General features: G+C 36.9%; 1 long non-coding RNA gene across 1 annotated transcript in view; it reads left to right on the top strand.

Moving 5' to 3' along the window:
* The window catches only part of LOC128086121 (uncharacterized), a 185,371-nt gene that overhangs the window by 63,742 nt on the left and 99,309 nt on the right, over positions 1 to 22,320 (top strand). The gene's annotated exons all lie outside the window — the stretch shown is intronic.

Raw genomic sequence — 22,320 nt, 5'->3', positions numbered from 1 at the left:
ACATGGTACTTTTTCAAAGCAGAATCACATTCAAATTTGTGGATGCTCTCTGGAAATCAGCAAGAGCTGGGGTTTTGATTCCTGGACTCTAGCCCTAATCTCAGTCTCAATACTAACCAGTTTTATCTGCGACCAATCCCAAAATAAGATGCAAAAACAGGGCACCAGCCAGTGCTGATGTCATTCCTCTTCCTAACTGTACAGGCACATAGAAGTTAACAAAAAAGGGTTTTGTTTTGTTTTTTAAAGATTTTGCTTTTAAGACCTTTTCTGTTTTTCAAACCTTAACCCTGACCCTAAGTACAGCTCAAGGTAAATCTCCAAGGGAAAGGAGCAAATCGAGCACTAGCTGTTTCTATTATTTAGCTATTTCTGTTTTGGAACGCCCAAACATTTAAGTTATTATACGTATTTATAGCCAAGAAACTGATTCCTACATTAAAAAAAAAAAAAAAAAACCCTCAAAAAAAAAAACAAACAAAAAAGCCACATCAGGAATTGATTACTGCTTACATCATCCTCTTTGTAACTGTGGACTAATCAGGATCCAGCTGTGAAGAGGACTTCTGACATTCTACATTTTCAGTCTAATTCTTATCCCATTCTTAGTTTTCACTTTAAATATCAGAAGGGCATAATTCTTTAAGTTAAAGTAGAAGGAAAGACATTGCAGTGTTTTGACTACAATCCTATTTCTAAAATGGCTGAATTTTTATTATCCATCTGTTAAGTAGTTTAAATTTTGGCTGTGAGCAAACCCTTTAGCCTAACTATTCCCTGTGAAAAAAAAGAAAAATCAACTGCATGCTGTTAAAAAGGCTAGGTACCTTATAAGATGCAACTAAATTAAGATAGCAGTGCATTATACAAAGCAGAAGGATTCCTTCACTCGATACTTATTTTCCTACTATCTTTCTTTTTAATAGCTTTAAAGGAAAGAAAGTCTCGAGGAAAGAAACATCCTGGAACAGAAAAGGTTATATGCCCAGGGATAAAGGAACCGCAGACATTTGTTTTAGCAGATTAGTTTTGACTGATTGCAGTACTTCAGTCACCTCTCTGAGGATATGTTCACTCTGACCCAAACCTGAACCCAGGACCATACCCCAACTGCTCCCCTCATTTAGATACCTTTGTTCAGCATTACATTTAAATCAAAAACACATCCCACCTACAGATAATAGCTCTTAGTTTTCTACAGTGCAGGACTATTGGTTATTTTTCATCTGAAAATAACTCTTCCCAGGACAGGAAAAAAAAAAAAAAAAAAAAAAAAAAAAAAAGAAGAAGAAAAGTTAGACTTAAAACACGTGACAAGCACCTTCAGAACATGGCCTCAGGAGCTACCACCTGTCAAAGCTCCCAGCTGATTCTAATACCTTCATCTAATTACAGCTTCTGTTACCAGAGCAAACAGGTGAGCACTAAACACTGTGGTACAACTATTGGGTGCAGCATTTTGGATGGAGCTCATCAGCCTCCTATATATAGAAGCAAGCTAGACATTTGCTCGTGATGTCTTTTTATTTGTGGTTAGGATATGTTGGGAGAGCTGAAATTAAGGTAAGTTGTTGGGTTTTTTGTTTTGTTTTTTAAACCTTTTTGCTGCTTAAGTTTTAGGTAGGAATAATGCTATGTATTGTGTTGTTATCTTACTCCAATATGAAAGATTTGGAAATAACTAGTTTTCAATAAGAAAAGTTTACTAGTGTTTACATTGATCTCTGTATGTTTAGGTTGACAAAGCAACTGCACTTTATCTTAATAGAAATTGGACAAGCAAATTCTAAAAGAGAAATATGGCAGTTGTACTACAACCTCAACTACAGTAGTTAATACATTTCTTTAATCTTTAATATAGGAGATGTTGATGATGTATCGCTTAATGTTAGTTGGGAAGTATTTGCATTCCTGCATTGTTTGGGACTAGGAAAATGTTAGCACTTGTAACTTCATAAAGAACAGATATTCTACTGATGTTGGCTTTTCTTTTTTATTGGTGTTCATGTTGCAGTGTTACTTATGTATTAATAGATCTTTAGGCATATTTGTATTTTATAATAGAATATATAGGAAGGTTGTCTTTACCTCAAAAATCCTCAAAACTAAATAAGTTAATGTAAAAGTAGGGTGTGTTCTTTTTGAGAATGCAGATATCTTTTTTTCAAATGTTTTTGCCTCAAGTGGTTGAACTTCTACAACGTTTAATTTCTTTGTGGTAATTAATGATTTGTGTTAATGTTAACCTGCGGTAAAAGGAAAAAATCATTTTGTACTGTTGTTTAACTTTCATTCTTTTTTTACTGTGTGTACCTCATTGTGAGACCCTCAATGTGCAGTACAGATCTTTAATGTCCAACAGCCTTCTGCCAGGGCAAACTAAAAGGAACCTACTTAAGAGATTCTTGTTCAAACATTCTTTAGAATAAATAAAACAGTTGAAAGATAGCTATGAAAATAGCTCTCTGACTGGTTTGCTTTTAATGTAGCGATGACAGGTGACTATTCTGAAAGAGCAACTAAATTTTGTGTTGTCCCTTCAGATGCATGAAATGCATGAAATTGTTTGAAAAGTGCAAGTTGATTAGTGAAAGGAAATTTGCAGTGATTGTAAAAAGGAAACAAGGAAGATCATTGGAAAGAATAAGTTTAATTGCATGTAATTACTTCATCTATATTTCAGCCAGAGGAAGAGAAAGGAGCACACTAAACAGGGTTGATGTAGCAATTACACTAAGATGATTTTCACAAATGGCTGAATTTTGTGTGTGGCTTTTAAATTAAAAAAAAAAAAAAAAAAAAAAAAAAAAAAAAAAAAAACCAACAACCTAAACTAATGTGATCTCTTTTAAAGCTGCTTGTGAAATTGGTAAAATGATTAGTCAAAATGCTCTACCCTGTCCATTTTCACACTTGTATGTTTAGGTGAAAAGCACTTTATTTTCTTATGATGTTTAATCTTATGTGGAATACGAGCTCAAACACAACTTGAACTATCACTTTATGGGTAAAATGTTGTGTTATTATATAGTGTTACAACCACTTGCACATAAGTGCTCTAGAAATAAGTAGCTCATTTGATCAAGCTTTTGACGTATGGAGTTTATATTTGAATTAGTTTGTTTTAAAATAAAAAACAGTGTTTTGTAGAAGAAAGGTAGAAACAGTCTGGATGTGGGATTCCTAGCACTAATTCAAATTCTCTTGTCTCTGTGTAAGCAATCACAGTCGGCACATTAATTGTTAATAGGTGATATCCTAGTCACATAATAAAGGTGATATCGTATCTATCTCTTTAATCAGTTCCTATGAGAAATAAAGGTTAGAGATGAGATAACTTGCCTATTTTGTAATCACTCTTTATACTAGTGGAATATATACAATTGTTTTCCCTCTTAAGATTGAGGTTATTCTAGGGATATACTTCTAGTGGCAAGTGGATGTATATCCTATGTTGTATTTTGATTGGGGCCAGGACTGAAAAATGCAAACTGAGAAAACTTTTTTTGATGTCATCTAATAAGTATGTTATATTTTCAAGGTAATTCCAAGAAATGCAGTGGTACTACAAACAGGTAGTAAATCTGAATGTAAATGGATGGTTGCATAAGTACAGGGCTCAGCTCATATGTGATCAAACCTCTCAGTGCGTCATGGCTATAGTGACTGGAACACCTGAGACTTGCAGTGCTCTTTGTTGTGCCTCTGAACTGCTTTTAGTCCAGAAGGATGTCTCGGACTTCTACATTCATTCTATGGGTGTACTAAATTTCACTCTGTGTGGGACTCAAAATGGTAATGTTCTTAGCTCCCTTATCCTCAGCTACTGCTCTAAGCAGAGACCCGTATAAACACCTACAAAGCCATAGTGCTGTTTACCACAGCTAAAATACATTCTAAATCCTAGATGTTATGTGAAATTGATACGTGATTGTCCTGTTACCAGATTTAAGCCTAAATGATAAACTATGTGTGGGTGTGAGGTTCTGATGACTGCTCTGTCTTATGAAAGTTGAAAGGTTAGGTAACTAAATCAAATTCTGCCATGATCTACACACTGCTGCCCCTATCACCTCTAAGGCATGCAAGTTCCCCATGGTGAGGAACTGTCAGTGGACGAAACAGCTCCCAACAAGAACTGAACTAGGCTTATGGAGAAATCCAATGGGGTATTTTCTCCTTCTGGCAACAAAAGAATATATTGTGCCTCTTATAGTTCAAGTGCAAGTTTCTCCTACTAGTTTATCAGAGCCCTGAGGAAATGAGGGTTGATGCCATGAGAAAGCATTTTGAGATTGCTGGGGCTGTAAAATGCCTGTTGTCAATTGCCTCCCTTCTGCTTGGCCTCTTCCATCATATAGGGGGATGTGTAAAGAAATGTTTATCAGAATTTGGCCAGGTGTTTTAAATAAAGGCGTGTGTGTATTTCCATGGAGAGGAGTGCTTTGGAAACTTCCAAGTATTCATGCATTTGAAAGCATGCATTTTTCATTGTTTAACTTCTGTGTTTCATTATTGATGCATGGTAATTCCCTTAAAATTCCTTGCCTTATTCTCCAGGGAAGCCTTATCTCATCTGAATATGACACTCAAAAGCAGTCTCTGGGAATTCAGTCCCCTCTAGCGGAGCACCTGCTTTGCAGATAAGTTTTCAAAATGTTTCTTTCTGTACAGATGTGTGATGCAGATCTGGTGGAAAAACTAAAAACAAACCCAACTTGGCACTGGATTATATTTGTCTCCAAAACTTTAAAAGTTTTGCATCCTTACAAGTTGCTTGATGTGTGAGATTTGTATGGGAACTGCATGGGCACAGGGCAAATAGGTCAAATGTCACATTTATTCAAATTGCACCTCATATCTCATCAAATGACATTTCCATAATGTGATGTCTAGCTTGCATATGGTGCAGAGGTCTATTTTCTATCATGGACTGTTAGTCTGGTCCCAACTAAAGGGCTGTAAACAACGATCACAAGTGTGGGAACTACAGCAGCGTGTAGCTGTGGGGGACCACACTTGCTAACAGGATCTTATTCTCCATGTTTCTTCTCCTATCACACAGCCAGACAGACTTGACGTGGGGCTTTGAAGAGTGGAATTTCACAGTGTAAAAATGTCAGTGTAAAACCCATCCATCAGCCTGCAGCAGTAAATAGGGATTTGAATAGATGCTTGGTCAAGGTGATTTTTCACTCCATAGGACTGTCATTTTTATACAAGCTGGGTTTTTTTTTTTTACATTAGTAAGGACAAAAGAATAACATCAGAAATTGAGCTGGGTGTTTATCTCCAATTTCTCAGTGAAATTGTTTCTGCCCTGAGGTAATGGGCTCAAGTTCCAAGGCTTTATTAAAATAACAAACAAGAAAGTAAAAGTTAAATGTTAATGTCTGCAAATCACTGGAACTTTGCAAGACAGATAAAGAGAGCAGATCAAATCAACTTCCTACTGCATTATCAGTAGCTCACCTAATTCAAATTGCTATCTCAAAGTGTGAGATCTGATGAAAACATTCCGTTTCCATGTGAAAGCTCAGTCCTTTCTCAACTTTGCATGAAGAAATGGGAAGAAATGATTTTCCTCTTCAATGAGGACTCTTACTGATAATCCACCCAGAAACAAAATATTATTCCTGCTGGCAAAAGAAACGAGTGAGTTGTTATCCCAGACTAATGAATAACTTAATCACTTAATGATATTCAAGAGGAGTTAAATCATTTCTTTCTTGGCTTTTCTTTTTAGTTTACAAGTTAATAGTAGGTATTTCATCTCTGTTTAAAAAAAAGCTATCATTTGTATTTATCTTGTAATACATAACAGTGCTAAGATTAAACAGATCACTGCTCACGTTAGCAGCGATCCTTCATGCTGGAGGTGTCCACCAACAAGAGGGCAAACCTAGAAATATGTGGTTTATTATTATTTTTTTTTTCCCCTTCTGGGTAACATTGGTACTAACAATGTTTCTCAGTGAATTTATGCTCACACAATATTCTCCTAGTAGTGCATCAAAACAGTTTTTCTCCTAGAACTTGGGACTGTCATCTTTCCCCAGGACACTTTGACAAATATATCTATAATTTCTGTACAACTGGAACCAAACTGTGGAGACTTGATGAAACTTTGGGTACTCTGTGGGTACCTCCTGGAAAGTGATGCACTGATCTAGTGCACAGAACTGATCACCTGGAAATAATCAGGAAACCTAATATTATACTTTGTCTCACATTGTGTGTGTAAAATTGCCTTGGTAGCTTTTGGAAGAGCACACTTGTAGTTGTGATTTTTTCTTTAAAGTTCCCTTTCTTCCCCTTATGCCTGAAAAGTCATCTTCATTCTGTAAGTCCAAGGCAGATGCTAGTGTTTTTTGGATTCAGTAGAAAAAAGCTTGATTCTTTTGTGATTTTTTTTCAAGTCTTTGGCCACTGTATCTGTTGATGTCTGTACTTTTGAGATAGCTGTTGTTGTAATTGGTCCTCAAGTTAAAAAATAAGAAAGGGGAAAAATAAAGCTGTATGTGGAAGAAAAAAATCATTCTAAAGAATGAAAGAAGCTTGAAACTATTCTTCAGCATCTTCTAAAAAAAATTTACCAGCACGTCCCTTCTGAGTCATGACTGACTTGTGTGCTGGGCAAGAAAATGAACAAATGCCAGATGGCAAATATTGAGGAACCAGTTAGAGATTATTAACACAAACGCTTCTAACAGAGTGAGTTTTATTTACAATAGTACTGTAGTCTTCTCAGGCTTACTAATGCAAATTTATTTTGGAATGAAACTAGCTGAGTTTAAATAGTTTTCTGTTTGGAAATTCTTGCTCCCTGCTATACGTCAGAAATGGGTTCATTGATTGTATCTATGGGCTTTTTTCCTTGTTAAGGCATTATCTAATATTTATGTTTTTTTTGTGGAAAGAATTATCGTAAATGTCATCTAACTAATTGCTAGTGTCTTCACATTCAAATACAAACAATGTAAGCAAGCTCCTAGAAAGGCTAAGAGCTTTTTTATTTAAAAATGGCAAACTTCCTCAGAATTCTTATGCTCTGTGCTACACATCTGTAGTCTTATTTATTTCACTCTGAATACGTGCAAGTGAGTGGGGTCATAATCTCTAGCAGAAAGCACAATTGAGTAGAATCTGACTTAATTTAGGCTACTTGTAGAAGTGGGAATAAATCAAGGGCCAAGAGGAAAGATGGTTTCTCTTTATGTCCTTGATTGCCAGTCCTAGAAAATGTGTGTGTGGTGGTATTTCGAGCCAGATCTTACAGACTTGAGTGGTTTAGGTGATCTGAATAAATTTCCTTAGCATGCTTACTTTTCCTATTGAGTGTTTATAATTTAATGACAGTGTTTTACACATGAAGGAAGATGGTTTGTATTGGGATACCCATCCTAATACTGTGAAACCTCAACATCTTTGTTTTAGCAGTAGCATCATTTCCAAGAGGAAAACTCCCACCACTAAGAATTCCCTGTTACTGTTCTCTGTATCTGCGGGTCAGTTATTACATTGAAAATGTCTAAAAAGGAGGCATGAATTCAATGTAATATTTTCCTGTGACTGTAGATGTCAGCTTAGCTGCTGGTCACTTCTCATACCAGAGTTAGTTAAAAACCAATTCCAATTTGTGGTAGTGAGTTAGAGACATGATTACATATTTCTGACTCTTTCTCTTTTCTCTTATTTATCTGAGATCAGTAGCTGAACTCTGGGGATGTTCAGCTCACAGAGCTCTAGGAAATTCAGCAGTTATACTTGATTGTGAGACCCGGAGGGATTGCTCTGTGGTAGTTATCTGCCATGGTTTTATGATTTTTGTTATCAGTATTCTACATCATAACATCCAGTAAAGCACTGGGAGTAAAAGAGTTAATGCCCCACTTCTGTGCTGATCTTCTGAAAGCCAGGTATTCTCTCATTTTATTTGATTTATTAGCCTCAATTCCAATTATATATTGTATTATAACATTATCTTATGTTCCAATATCATATTAGTAAATAAACTTTCCTCTTCAGATCATTGCTGCTGCTCTGTTTTTAGGCCCATCTCCCTACCCTTTCCCTGGGGTTCCCCTGCTTCATTAGTCACAGTACTTGGTTGAACCGGCCTGTAAACCATCAACACCCCTTCCTCTCCCCTTCCCTTTTTGGGCTGGTGGGCCTGCTGTCCCCCTGTCACAGACACAGATGTAGATAACCATGTGATGCTATCTTAAGAAGCTGCTCACTTAGGAGATTCGCGTGTTCTGAGAGACTCCTGAGGATGATGCTTGCTAACAGTGCCAAAAATCTGATGGTTGTGATGTGTGTTCACAGAGTTCCTGAACAGCCCCTGTAACCTGTTAGAACTGCACACGGTTTTGTCTGCGATGAGCAGAATTCCTCTGCCTCAGGGTGAGCAGACCTGCTCCAAGAACCTACTCTGCTTCCTTCCCTCTTTCCTGCTAGAAACTGAGGACTTAGTGCTGCGTCACCAATAGAATGGCTACCACAAAAGCTACTGTGACTTTCCACTACTTTCTCCCTAAAAATGTTTAGCTTTGACAGCATTTCTAATCAGTTCATTTCCCAACAAGTCTCTTATTGCTGTGACATAGAATCATAGAATCACCAAGTTTGGAAAGGACCTCCAAGATGATTTAGTCCAACCATCTGGCTACTACCAATATTTCCCTCTTAACCCATGTCCTTCAGTACCACATCTATACATTTCTTGAATGCCTCCAGGAATGATTAACGCCTCCCTGAGCAGCCAGTTACAGTGTCTGACCACTCTTCCAGAGAAGAAATTTTTCCTAATATGCCACCTGTATTTCCCTGCACAACTTGAGGCCATTTGCAACAGAAGAAGAGGCTGACCCTCCCCTCACTACCATCTCCTTTCAGGTAGCTGCAGAGACCAAAAAAAAACCCCACACTTCTCCTGAGCCTTCTCCAGACTAAACAATCCAAGTTCCCTCAACTGTTCTTCATAAGGCTTGTGCTTCAGACCCTTCACAGCTCTGTTGCCCTTCTCTGGATGTTCTCCAGGGTTTTAATGTCTTTCTTGTAGTCAGAGGCCCCAAACTGAATGCAGCCTCACCAGAGCTGAGAACAGAAGGACAATCACCTCCCTGCTCCTGCAAACTTATACAAGCCAGGATACCATTGGCCTTCTTGGCCACCTGGGCACACTGCTGACTCATGTTTATAATGGTGAGATGAGGTTGTTCAGACAGGACCTGCCTTTCATGAGTCCATGCTGACTTGGTTTGATGCTCAGGTTGTCCTGCGTATGTTGTGTGATATCAATCAAGATGATTCCATAACCTTCCCTGGCACTGAGGTCAAGCTGACATGCCTGTAGTTCCCTGGATCCTCATTAAGACCCTTTTTGGCAGTGCTGAATCTGTCAACCATGGTGCTATTAGATGAACCCTGACACCCTTCAACTAACTGAGAAGTTAGAGTTGGTGAATTTCCTGCATGTTGTGAAGTAAACTACAGTATCACTTTAAGACTTAATATGAAACCTTCAGAACATTGATTCCTTAAGGGCAGAGAAGTACTATCCAGCTGAGATAATTTTGCCAGTGTTCAGTCCCTCCCTCCCAACTGCATGGAAGTCGTTGTGCTGTGAGCAGCTACTGAACCTTGAGAGATGATCTGGGTGCTTGTTAAGTTGTTGAAGGGTGGATCTGACAGCTGTGTTTCATCAATGTGAAAACATACAAAGCAAGCAGTCTACTGAGAAATAGGTACTTGACTGTTCATTGGTTCTTTCTCATGACTTTTTAGTGCAAAGGATGCTTGATATGAAATGAGGTTAGGAGTATAAATAGCAGGAGAGGATTAATTGCATACTGTGAATAAGGAAGGGCTGGTGTTCGGAAGTGGTTTCTACTTAGCTGTTAGAAAAATGTAAACCTCTGTATCCTGCCTTGGGTGTATTTTATAATGGTGATGACACTTAGTTGTTCTCAAATCTGAAACTGGAACTATGACTAGTATGTAGTTAGTCGGTGAAGTCTCTTCAATCAGGTTAGTTTTAACATATTCTAGGTTTTTTTTTTGTTTTTTTTTTTTTATCCCTAGGAGGAACTGGTGGTTCTGTTAAATCAAAAGAAATCTCAATGTGATATTCCCTAACTAAATTTTTTTTCTTAATGGAGGGTGGTTTTTAGTTGCTCAGTGGAATAAATGAAGATGGTTCTTCTTTTAAAACAAACAAACAAACAAAAAAACAAATAAACAACAACAAAAAAACACAACAAAGGCTTTTGTTTCTGTCATTTTGCTGGACTCACTTTCATACTTTTTATTAGATTCTCTATTCATTCACTGCTGTTGTGAAGTGTCCATTATTGTAAGATTGCCATCAATGAGGAATTATATTAATGAGACAAACTAGCTGGGATTAAAGAGTTATAAAAGGGAAACTGCCAAAAATGAGGAGGATTTCTCTGAGCTTAATATCTGAATACATTGTTCACATAATAGTAATAAAATATGATCTAGTGATAATAAATTTGCACATGAAAATGATATTTGGATGCATTTCCGATTTTCTTACTGATAGAGGAAAATACAAGAAATTCACTGCTGTCATCACAAAGTGATTGCTTCTCTTTATGATTGTGCTGCTTAGTATTACTAAAAATTAAAATTGATCTACTGATAAAGCCTGTTATGAATAAGTCACAGCTTGCTCATCTCCAGAACAGCATTGTTATATATCCTGAATTTCAGGAATGTGTATCAGAAGGTGACAGGAACAGGCAGTGCAATAAGAGTATTTGCTTTGTCTGTTCTATCTTCCCATCATCTCTTCATCTTCACATGTAGAAATATGACTGTCTTCCTTGCTCTTTCTCTTTCCTTGCAAATGATTCCTACAACCATGGTCATACCAACCTAACATCAAAGCACAAGATCTTCATAAGGATTTGCTGTGAGGGTATTGTAAATGTGGGTAAGTTCTGTATCTTTGGGAGAAGCAATAGAAAGGTTGCTTATCCAGTCATTCTTGATTGGCTTTCAAAAAAGAATAGATGTGTTTTTAAGCACTAAAACAAACAAGTAAATATTGAAGGCAATTCTGAATCTTGTCCTCGTGACACATTTCTGTATCTGTGCTATTATCTGTTTACATATGTGATAACAGCTCTGGTCCTCAGACAAGCCCTTAACAGTAGATATACTGATGTGGTCAGGAGATTCACTTTGCTGTCCACTGGAATTAAACATTGGCACTAAAGGAATGGAGGATGGTGTTTCAATGAAAGCTTACAGCTCTGAGGTAGATTATTAAGATGTTCTGCCTTTGAGGTACCTCATGACTGAACCCATGCTTTCAATTTCACACAGCTACAAAGTTCCCCTTTTTTGCAAGTTATGAATCATGCCAAAATTTCATTTGGACCCTATTATGTTAGGCTATAGACCAAATAAAGAAGTTCAAACACTTGAATACATGTGGAAGTGGAACGGTTCATAACCCTTGGGTTTTAAATGACTAGAAAGGTATTGTAAATAGAAGGTTAAGAAAAGTAATGGGTTTTGTGTAATGTGACCAAACTAGAATGTCTGTGTGAGACAGGTATTGTATGGGATAGCTACAAATATGCAATGCATTGTCCACTTAATAAGTCGATCTCAAACTGCACAAAATTTCTCAAAAGCACGGAAGTCTTTTTTTTTTTCCCCCACGGTGCTGTACCTGTTTTTCAGGAGGGAGAATTGCAGTAATGGATTAGAACTCTTTAAATAAAAGTACTTATTCCCGTGATAATTAAAAAAGAACACGAGTGAAATGTCTTGCTGTAATTACAGAATAGGTAAGAGTAAATTACTAAACAAAAAAATTTTGAATGGAGATTAAATGGAGGAGTTTGGACCAAGCAGTATTTCTCTGGTAGAAACAATCTACCAGCCTCAGTTACAGCAGCTACTGTCACCTTATTATAGTAAATTTATGGAGGAAATACTTTCCTGCCCACTTATAGAGCCAGGACCAGTGCTTAAGCACAATGACTTGCAAGTAAAGTAATGGATGTGTTTGGAAAGCACTGCTTTTCTGAATGCATTAAAATACAGGGTATTTTATTTTTTGGGAGAGTGAAATAAAATAAAATACAGTACCAGTGGCACATCCTTACAATTTGTTCATGTTGGATAGAGTTTCACATAAACCTTCATGAAGAAAAATCTTTTGATTGCTTTGAATCTTGACTCATTGTTCAAGAATTCTATTTCCAATGTCATCAAGACCAGTTTAGTTTTTTCTGCACAAACTTGTTTCCGTCTATGGGCATACAACTGCTGTCCTGTGGTGTTTTGTATTCCTAGAACTATTTAGTCCTAATATTCATGTGTGTACACTCAGCTGTGCCTGCGCAAAGAAAATATGCATTACGTTTGTACATACATTCACCTACTTATCTTTATAATTAAATGGTTAGAAGATGTTTTAAACAAATAATTCTCTCTAAGCTCCTCAATACCTGTACAGGTATGTATGAATGTGCAAGTTAATTGTATTTATTCCTGCTCACCTGTGACAGGAGAGCTAGGAAATACAGGGGAAAGAAGCAGCCTTTATGCCCTGATCTCATCCCTGAAAAAGGGATGAGATGAGAAGGAAACCTCCAGCAGCTCCTATCTTGGCCATGTCTAAGAGGAGGAGGAAAGGGGAGCTAACTGGAAGATGATCCCCTCTATAAGGCAGTCCTGTTCAATGCCTGTTAGAGTAACTGCAGGTGTAACTTAGCCTCATGAGTGGATGAGGTGTTGAAGAATCTGAATCAAAGAGCTAGGGATGATGTGCCTAGGGAAGATAGCACTCAGTGCAGTCTTAACTGCAAACTTAACCTACGTTTCTCCACTGTTTAAAAAAAAAATCTTGAGTAAAGCAATTATTTCATTCTTTCATCTTGCTTTATAACAAATCTGATTAGAGCTGGGTGGGGAAACAGAACACATTCTTCAGATGAGAAATTCTTACAGCTCCATGGCAGGCCACTTTTTCAGACTCCACAATGCTTATGTTAACACAGTTAATTTCCTCTGTGTAGTGATGACTGATTTACAGATTTGTAACACAGTGAAATAATTGTTCTAGTGATCAGCAGTGGATAGAAATCCTCTGGGTATGTAGCAAGATAATGGAGAGAGCATGTAAAACAAAGGCAGACTGAAACAACTTGTAGTAACAATGATATCTGTACCTTTAGAAATAGCAGGGGTAGTTGAAGATCATAAGGAGGAATTCTGCGGGTAGAAGTAATACAAATTATTAAGATTTTACTTGATGTGAATATGCATAATCACAAAATGCATGTACCAGTGTATGTAGGGAGATGCACTGTGAAACTAAGTAAATCTGGAAGTAGAAAGTAAAAAGACGCTTATTATGCTGATTGACATTTAATTATTTGGATGCCTAGCATGCATTTTGCTGTTGATTAATTAGTTGTCATTTTCCAAAAGCCATTACATTTTAAATGTTACCACAGCTTTTCAAAGGGGAACTTAGACTTTTTTTCTTGTAACTCAATTGGTATTTAGATCTAAGTAAAGCCTTGCACAAAATGCATTTTCCTCAGTGGGAAATGTATTGGCAAGCAGATGTAATACATGGCTGGAGTTTGTGTTTTTACAAATAGATAAATAAATGAGGATTTCCAATCAGGCTAGCACATACAGCTGTGCAAAGTGATTCTCTGATTAACCTCATGCTCCATGAACACATTGTTTCCTTTACACCTGCAGAATTTCTCCCTTATTCTATGGATTTAAATTTTGCTTTTGCTTCAGTTCTTGAAGTGGTTTTCTCCCATGTGTCTTGAAGGTGTATTCCTCTGCCAGTTGTTTCCTTAAATTATTCTACCTGTTTTCTTTCCTGTGGCAGATAGTTCTTTACTGCTCTGTGTAGGTTTACTTGCAACAGCTGAGCTAGAAGACAGGCAAAAATTAGGAAGCTAAAGCTGTATCAGTGGCATTTAGATACCAATAGACATTTTTGCTGCACAGAATGCTTTATGGGTATGTGTAGTATGTGGGCCCAGTGAAATCAGAGTTGTGCTGCTGACCAGTTAGAAGTGTGGCAAAGTTCCTGAGAATTTACGTGTAATAGTTTTGGATAGGAGCAGAGATGGAGTAGCACTGCAAGCTTTTCATTCCAACACTTTCCCCTCTTGCAGAAGTAACTAAAACACGATTGCCCTCTGAGGAGTGCTTGGAGTACTGGTGCTAACAGTGCTCATACACACACAGCTGCCAGCAATGGGAAAACATGAAGCCAGGGCTGCTGTGCATGCAAATGCAGCATTCCATCTAGCAGCTCACAAAGTTATGTATAGGAACTCTTTTCCATATCTCGTGCCTTTTCTTAGGTTTCAGATTTTATTCAGTACTAAAGTAGGATGAAATGAAGGCCTTTCAAAGCTTTCTGTGTGAAATGAGAAGGAAAGACATTTGCTGGTGATGTCAGAAACCTGAAGTAAAGCCACATTCAAGCTGGATTTGAATTTGGCTTTTGATACATTTCTGCTTTGATGCATCCTCATGGAGTTCTTTCATTTACTGCAAATTGATATTCTCTGGGCCAGAGAGCACACGAGATTGGTAAGAGCACTCACAGAAGATGTGTAATATGAACATTCAGTTCCTGCATTCTTGAGTTATAGACGATTTCAGGACAGTTCTAATAAACATATGGACTTTAGAGTATTTCAAAAAGGCGACAGTTAAGTATGAAGGGCTCTGTCTGTTGTATTATTTTTGCTTATTGCAAAAATGGAGCTGAGGTCAGTGGCTTTTTAACATCTTGCTGTGCCACAGTACAGAAAATGGAAATTTGCTGGTTAAGATGGTCTTGGTTTTTAATGGTTAAAATATACAACAGCATTGAAACAGACTGCTGACTGTTGTGTAACCAGACAAATTGCAGTAACAGTCTTCACGTCCAGATTTGATAGGACTTTGTGTTACTTTCTTGTTGGATAAGTGATAATGTTGGCACCGTGCACAATTGACCTGGTGTTGAAGGAAGAGAAACTGTTTTGTTGTTCCTAGATTAGCCTTGGAAAAATGTTTCCTTTTGACCTGCTTGTATAATTGAATCTTTCTTGGACTGAGCTCTGATGTTCCTTCCTTCAGAAGTATATGCTTGAAATCAAAAATGAAAGCTTATGCTTAGATTTTGTAGAAAGATTGGGGACCTCTTCTTTATGACATCTTGAAGGGAAGACTACAAGAAAGCTGGAAAACATCTAAGCTGGACTTAATTGCTATTTATAGTGCTTCCACAAATGGTGATTTTAGCTGTATTCCCACTTTACAAATGACATGTAATTGGGTTAAACAGAATCACACACAACATTTGTTGGTCAATTACCTCTTAAATTATGTACATTTTCTTAATTTAGAAATTTAATTTTTCTTCCATGCGTAAAACTCTCCTAAATACATACTCAATATTTATCTGAAATGATTACTTGTATTTGTGCATAGAAGGTAAATTCAATAGTTATGCTGGTAAATGCGTGCATTTCTATAATCAGCAAGGTGCCTGTATTTCTGTGTGTATAGGGTGTTTTCAGAGTAATGGACATAATCCATTTGTCTAATTTTTTTAGGCAACCAGATGCACTCAGTGTGTTCATATTTGTTAAAAGAGCAGAGAATGGATGTTATAAAGTTAATATTATACTAAGGCTCAATTATTTGAACTTACTTGATTCCAGCAAGAATGTTTGTCTATGAAAATGCATTCTTGCATGACAACTTTAAGTACGTGAAATTCCATTTTACAAAAATAATTGATCTTTACCATGAAAACAGTAACTAAAAGTGTTGATGTTTTTATCTTTTCTTTCTTAAGAGAACAAGCTGAAAACTAATCTGACAAAAACAAGCGTGATGTTTGTGATCATTATCTGCTTCACAAAATCTTATCTTTGGAAATGTCCTTGGTATAGCTAAATTAAATGTCTAGATTCTTTGCTTGCTTAAATTGGTACTCCCCTACTGACTGCTGGGTCTATGTTGATTGGTACCCAATAATTGTATTGTTTATGTAAACAGTACTATTCACCCCTATTGTGAGCAGCATTTAAACATGCTTGGCATATTTAATTGCCCCAGGCTTAGTCTTGGGCATGAATCATAACAGTAATATCAATTGTCTAATATTTGTGCTAAAACACTTTTTTCCATCATATCCATTTATGATAGTACTTGAGTTAGAAATTTCAGTGTCTAAGCTCTTTGAAAAAGTATTTCTTATTTTTACATCTCAGGGCAATCTATCAGTTTGCCAGCCTTAAGTATATGCATTACTACATAGGACAGAGGATCATCAAGAAAATGGAAGTCTTTGCTCTTTTTTGTAAGTTGTGTATACAAGCAGGATTCTGAAAATGAAATTCAATGCAACTTGTTATTACAGACTGACTCTTTGCTAAGACCAAAAGAAGTATATAGTGCTGTAAAAATCATCTATTATAATTTTCTACTACCTAAAACACGAGAAAAGCTGCAGGGTGGAGCTGATGACAGATTGTACCAGCATTATGCTGCATTCTTTTTTGAGATGCTCATGGAGTTTACAACATGCAACTTCTAGTCAAGTCTATCAGTGTGCTCTTTAATGAATGATTTTTGTTTAGGGTCACTTAAAACTGTGCCCCTCTCTGTCTCCTAGTTGTTTGCACTAGCAAGTGCACGTACGCATCTTCTGGAGAAAATTTCTTCGTGTTTAATTTGATCACAACTTTTTTTTGTTTTATATCTTCTTCTACACTGTTTTTCCTTGTGCCTCTTTTTCCTCAGTGGCTTTCATAAACGTAGACTTCATTAATTTCAGAGGTTGTAAACAGGAGAATACTGTCTTGCATGCTTGTTTGCCAACTGTTTTAAAAGCTGGTCTTACTTGATTTGTTATCCAGTTTCATTATCTTACTCTATTTCCTCAGTAGTATATTCCATTGTTATGGAAGCAAAATAGAAAATGCAAAACATTAGCCTTAGCAGACAAACTCTTTTTACCAAAGTGCAAATTAAAATTTATTTCATTGTAGTGTGTAGGAAGGTCTTGTGTCTTTGACAGTTATTTCAGCAAAGCTAATATCTGAGTAGCTTACGATGATTATTATTACACAGGGGAAGCATACTTAAGTTTCAAGGAGTTACCAACATATTCTTAAAGTGGACTTGAAAAACCATTGTATAAATGTAAAGTACTTGGATTAACTTTCTTAGACTCTCTAGTCTTTGCTGCTGTATTCCTTGCTCCACTATTTATTTTGCTTCTAGTCTTGGTCATTCTATTGTGGCTTCTGATTTCCTTTGTGAATATAAGATTGTGATGCTTAATCTGCCTCTGAATTTACTCCTACCCCTGCTCATTGTTACAACTTTTAATTAGATTTCTACTTATCTTTTTTTTTTTTAAGTCAGTCTCTTCTCAGAGCCTCTCTGCTGGAAAGCTGTATCATAATTTCCAAAATTTATAAACTTCTAATTTTTGTGTTGCAATTTATTCACGATTGTTCTGTTACTACTTAGATTTGTACCGGTGGAATTATACGTACTGCCTCCTATTTATTTCCAGGGAAATAACAACAGGGGAAAGGACAACAGATGCAAAGAGCACAATAATACCATTTGATAGAGCAAATGCCCAGCTAAGGAACACTATTTTTCAACATAGTTACCACCAATTAGCTGTGCATTCTTCAGCAAGGAACAAGAGCCTGCATGCTGTGTTTGTAGAACTCTTCACCAGTGGAAATGACCCACTGTTTCACAGCTGCTATGATAGCATCTTTGCTATGAAAAGGTGCCCACGCAGTCCAACCTTCACTGTACTTACATCCCACTGTTTGGTCTCCTTTTGTCTCCATAAATGTTCAGCAAGCATTGATGAATGTCAGTGGGTGCAACTTGTTTCTTGTGGAGAGATTCAATGACACATCTTTGCTTCATGTGCACTTTCATGCCAGAAACCATTTTCTCAGATTGTCCTGTTTTTCTTGACTGTTTTTTTGTTTGTTTTAATTGATTAAAAAAGTTGTCACCTTTTAGGTTTATCCAAAACAAACTGTTGATTCCTTTCCCCATTTAAGTAGGCCTTTATACTGCTTTCAATTCAGTTTATCTATACTTAAAGCTGTATTCTAGGTGAAAAGTCATCAGTGCTTGAATTGTGCCAATGTTTCCAGTGCTACTGTAAGGTATATTCTTTCCTCTAGCAATAACAGTGATGTAAAAGTAATAAGAAGGACATGCAGTTCTAAAGGGATAATAACTTTTCTATTTTCTAGCTGCCTTTATGTTTTCTGGTAGTTTAATTTTCAAAGTCCTTCTCTTCCTTAGTCATTTCAGATTGAGCTCCCGGCTATTAAAAGTTCAGGATTTTTGCCTAGAAGTTGAAGTTTCACAGTGTGTGTTTGAACCTCACTCCTCTACTTCAGTGTGTATGTTAACTCTTGAGTCATGGCCTGAACCACTGATTGATCACCAGGGGAAAGGACTGGGTCAGCCCCAGGAGCACAGGTGAAGGAATTCAGCTGTGTGAACAGAAGGGTTGGAGCCTGGCTGCTCCTTTCTTAGACCCCATTTAAGGGCTGACTGCCACTGAGGAAGGAGCTCTGGTTGAAGATCCCTTCCTCATGGAGTTTTTCTCTGCAAGCATAGGTCCTCAGAGATGGGTGAGCATTCCTTTCCTGTTTGTCCTTTTGCCATTCCACTCCTGTATTGCCTTTCCTCTGCACTAATCTTTCTGCCTGTGACAGAGTTTTACATCTTGATGTACTCTGTTGAAGATTGGCCTCTTCCCCCCTCATTGTCTTGAAATTCCAATAGAACATTCCTACTTCTTGTTTCAGGACCATGAATAAAAGCCTTATAAATCCAATACTTGGTTTTAAACTATAGCCTGATATTTTCCTTTCAGCTCTACATGGTGCATTTCATCTTGTTTAGTTTCAGTTCAATTTCTAATCCATATCGTGTCTAACCCCATGTGGCACTGTAAAATAGTGATCTGGATGATTGTAGTATTGGTTGTCTGACTTCAACAGATGCAAGGATTTAAAGCAGATCTTGAAGGAGGAGATAATGAGAGTACTTAGAGGGTTGATATAATTGCTGTGATCTAAGGATATGTATCAGATAAGTTCTAATTAAAGAAACAGAGATAAAGAAAAAAGGGTATAAAATGAAGCAGAGATAAATGGCCAGAATAATTAAATGGTTATAAGTATGCCAACTGCTTTTCTCAAAAAACGCAGCAATCTACCTGAACTTCAAAATGTTTATCATTCCTCTTTCTAGAAAATCAATTGTTGTTTTGAAGTCTGTAGCTCTGAAATCCATGAAGGAAAGAGCTGCTTCTGGCTTCTATCCTGGTTCTGGAATGGTAGAAGGAGTTGGTGATGCTAGTTTTGGACCTTTTTTTTTTTTGTTATTTTTTCCTGGAGAGGAAGGTTGTGTTACTTGTCATTGCTGTTGCACTTTAGGCCCCAGAATTGGCAGCAGTTGTTTCTGCTTATAATGTGCATTTGCTATTTTGAAATGATTGAGTGCCACTGAGTAATAAATACATCAAATAATATGAATAGCAATTTAATAATGAAACCATAGAGAGGCACAATGTGGTGTAATACCTTGCTAGTCTAAAGTAAGATTAGTTGGCTCAACATTTCTCTACTTGCCAAATCCTTGCTCAATAGAGCTATCAATAATTCCACTTGCTGGCATTAAAATGCATGGTATTTGTGAGGACAACGTAATATACCTTCCCACCAGCAAATGTAAGTTAAAGATTACAAGAAAAAAATACAGAGGTGATGGCGAAAGTGAAATATTTCGTTTTGCAGAAGATCTGAAGTATTCTGTTTTCACTGTTTATTGGCACATCTCCCTGTTGTGATGGTTGAACATAGAGTAATAAGTGTAAATTTTCTTGATTGACAGTTTTTTTAACAGAAACAAAGGAAAAAATCCCTTTAAGAAAAGCTAGTACACTTTTAGGAAAGAGTAGTGTGGTACATAAGAATTTTTTAATGTTTTTTCCAGAAGTTAAAAATGATATTTTGTTTACAATCAGCTGTAAATAGTCCTTGTATTACCAGGTTATGTGCTTGGTCATGCATGAAATCTCCAAATTCAAGCTTTATTTTAAGAAACTCTGTTTAAGTTGCACAGAAACTAACAGTGCAACTCCTGCAACATAGATTTTTTTTTTTCTTTCACAAATTCACCACTTTAGAGACCCAACTGTCAGGTGTGTTGCAGCCTATATGGCTCTACGGTTCTCTAGTAGACAGTTTCCATCTTCACTTAGAGAGGCAATATTTGCTTTCCAACAGAAGCCAAGATAGAGTCAAGGACTGTCAAAATGTGACAGACAGGTGAGTTTCTGCTCAGAAGTTTCCCCTGAGAATCGAGTGAATGTAGTCTAAGAAAAAAAAAAAAAAAAAAAAAAAAAAAGCTGAAGGATTTGGACCTGCAGGATGCCAGCATATCCCTTTAGAAGTCATTTATTAAGCTCTTGGGGATTAATTTTATCTTCCTTGCAGACACAATGGTGTTAATGTGGGGAAACCTAGCAGAAGTGCTGAGGAATTGCATCCATATGCTTCACCTAAAAGTCTAATTGACCTTCATGGCCTTTCCAGGAAGTCTTCCATCTGCAGATTTCTCGCTTAAGCAGCAGTAGTTGTAGATAGGGAGGACTTGCAGGATCATTTATCATTAGTGGCTCTCCCCTCATCATTTCCTGGAACCTCAGGTGACACTGGTGCCAAAGGTGTTATACAGGGAAAAGATAACAGGAGATTTTACTTCTTTCTCTTAGATTAGCCACAACATACAGAATATCCTTATTCTATGGCTCTGTCCACTGCATTTTGTAATATCACCTTCTTAAAAAAGCCTAAAATGCCAAATTTCACTTAAATAACTTAAAGCAAAACAAGTATTTTGAGCAGTGTTTTACAAACTGCTGAACCCATTCCAAGTGTAGATTATGCCTCCCAATTCCACCTACAGTCAAAATGGAATCTATTGCTGTGTTCAACAGCATTACACAGAAGAGCTGGTCTTCACTGAAACATAATTCAACTTTACGTGTTTTTGATGGATTGCTTTTGGTTTGTAAATAATTCCATTTATTATCCCAAGTCCTTAACAAGCACTGCATCTTCGTTTGCAGACTCTTAATATTTCATAAGATTGCATCTTGATGTGATTCTTCAGCCCTGTTCCTCAGCATGTTTTATTGTATCTGCTTCATTGTGCATGGACTGGAAATAGAATCAGTGAGCAAGTTTCAAGTAATTTTTTGTTGTTCAGTCTGGCATTTTGGACAGTAGCATGGCATATATATGATTTTATTGGAATTTTCAGTTTGCTTCTCATAGCTAAGAAGATGTAAAGCCTTAAAGTGTAAATAGAAAGCTTAAAAATTACTACCAGAGAGGAAGAACAATGTAACCTCAGAAATTAGTCTGAATTCACTGCTAGGAGTAACAGGAAGTCCTCAAAAAAACCCCAACCAACTTTTCAGATACGTTCCTTTGCCTAACAGTGAGAATAGCAGGTATTGCTGGCTTTGCCTCTGTGAATGAAACATGCTCTCGTGGTGTAATGCTGATGAATAAATCACTAGATATCTCTAGATATCTAGCAGCATCTATTTACTATGAGTGGCAAGAATTTAACTCAGGCAGGAAGGGAATATTATATTTTTTCTTGTTGTTTCTGTTTCTTTTTTACTTTGTTTTATTTCATTTCCTGCTCTTTGTGAAGAAAAGAATTCTATTGTGTTGCCCTTATACGTTCACATAAAATTATGCCTTAAAATAATGGTGCGTTTTCCAGCTCCACGTATGTGAAGGTATTTAGCTTTTAGTTTGCAGATAAATTCTCTTCTCGCTTTTGTTGCAATGTGCCAGGATTGTGACAGCTCAGTCAAAACAAGGCCTTGAATTTCTGCACCTTTGCAACGATAGGTTTTTAGTGTCCAAAAATTACATGAGAAATTCAGTAGAATAAAAAGTTTAATCAACGCTAAAATGTGAATGAAATGGATTCAGAATTTGATGATGTGTCATTTGAACAAAGTTGTTAACTTGATTTTTATAGCTTTTGCTTGTCCTTATGTTCTTACTGTACCAGTGACAAATGTATCTTGTGTACCGACTGCTGTTGTACAGTAATAAATGGGGAGAAGTAAAGCTTGAAGTCTCTTCCTTTTTGCTAGCTCATGTGAAGTCAGTGAGTTCAGAAGACTTCACTGTCTTGCAACTTCGTGAAAGCTTC

The sequence above is a fragment of the Tympanuchus pallidicinctus genome, unplaced genomic scaffold (genome assembly GCF_026119805.1).
Source record: "Tympanuchus pallidicinctus isolate F22 unplaced genomic scaffold, pur_lepc_1.0 scaffold3, whole genome shotgun sequence".
Taxonomy (NCBI): domain Eukaryota; kingdom Metazoa; phylum Chordata; class Aves; order Galliformes; family Phasianidae; genus Tympanuchus; species Tympanuchus pallidicinctus.
Note: the sequence above shows the minus strand (reverse complement) of the source record. Positions and strands in the feature narration are given on the sequence as shown.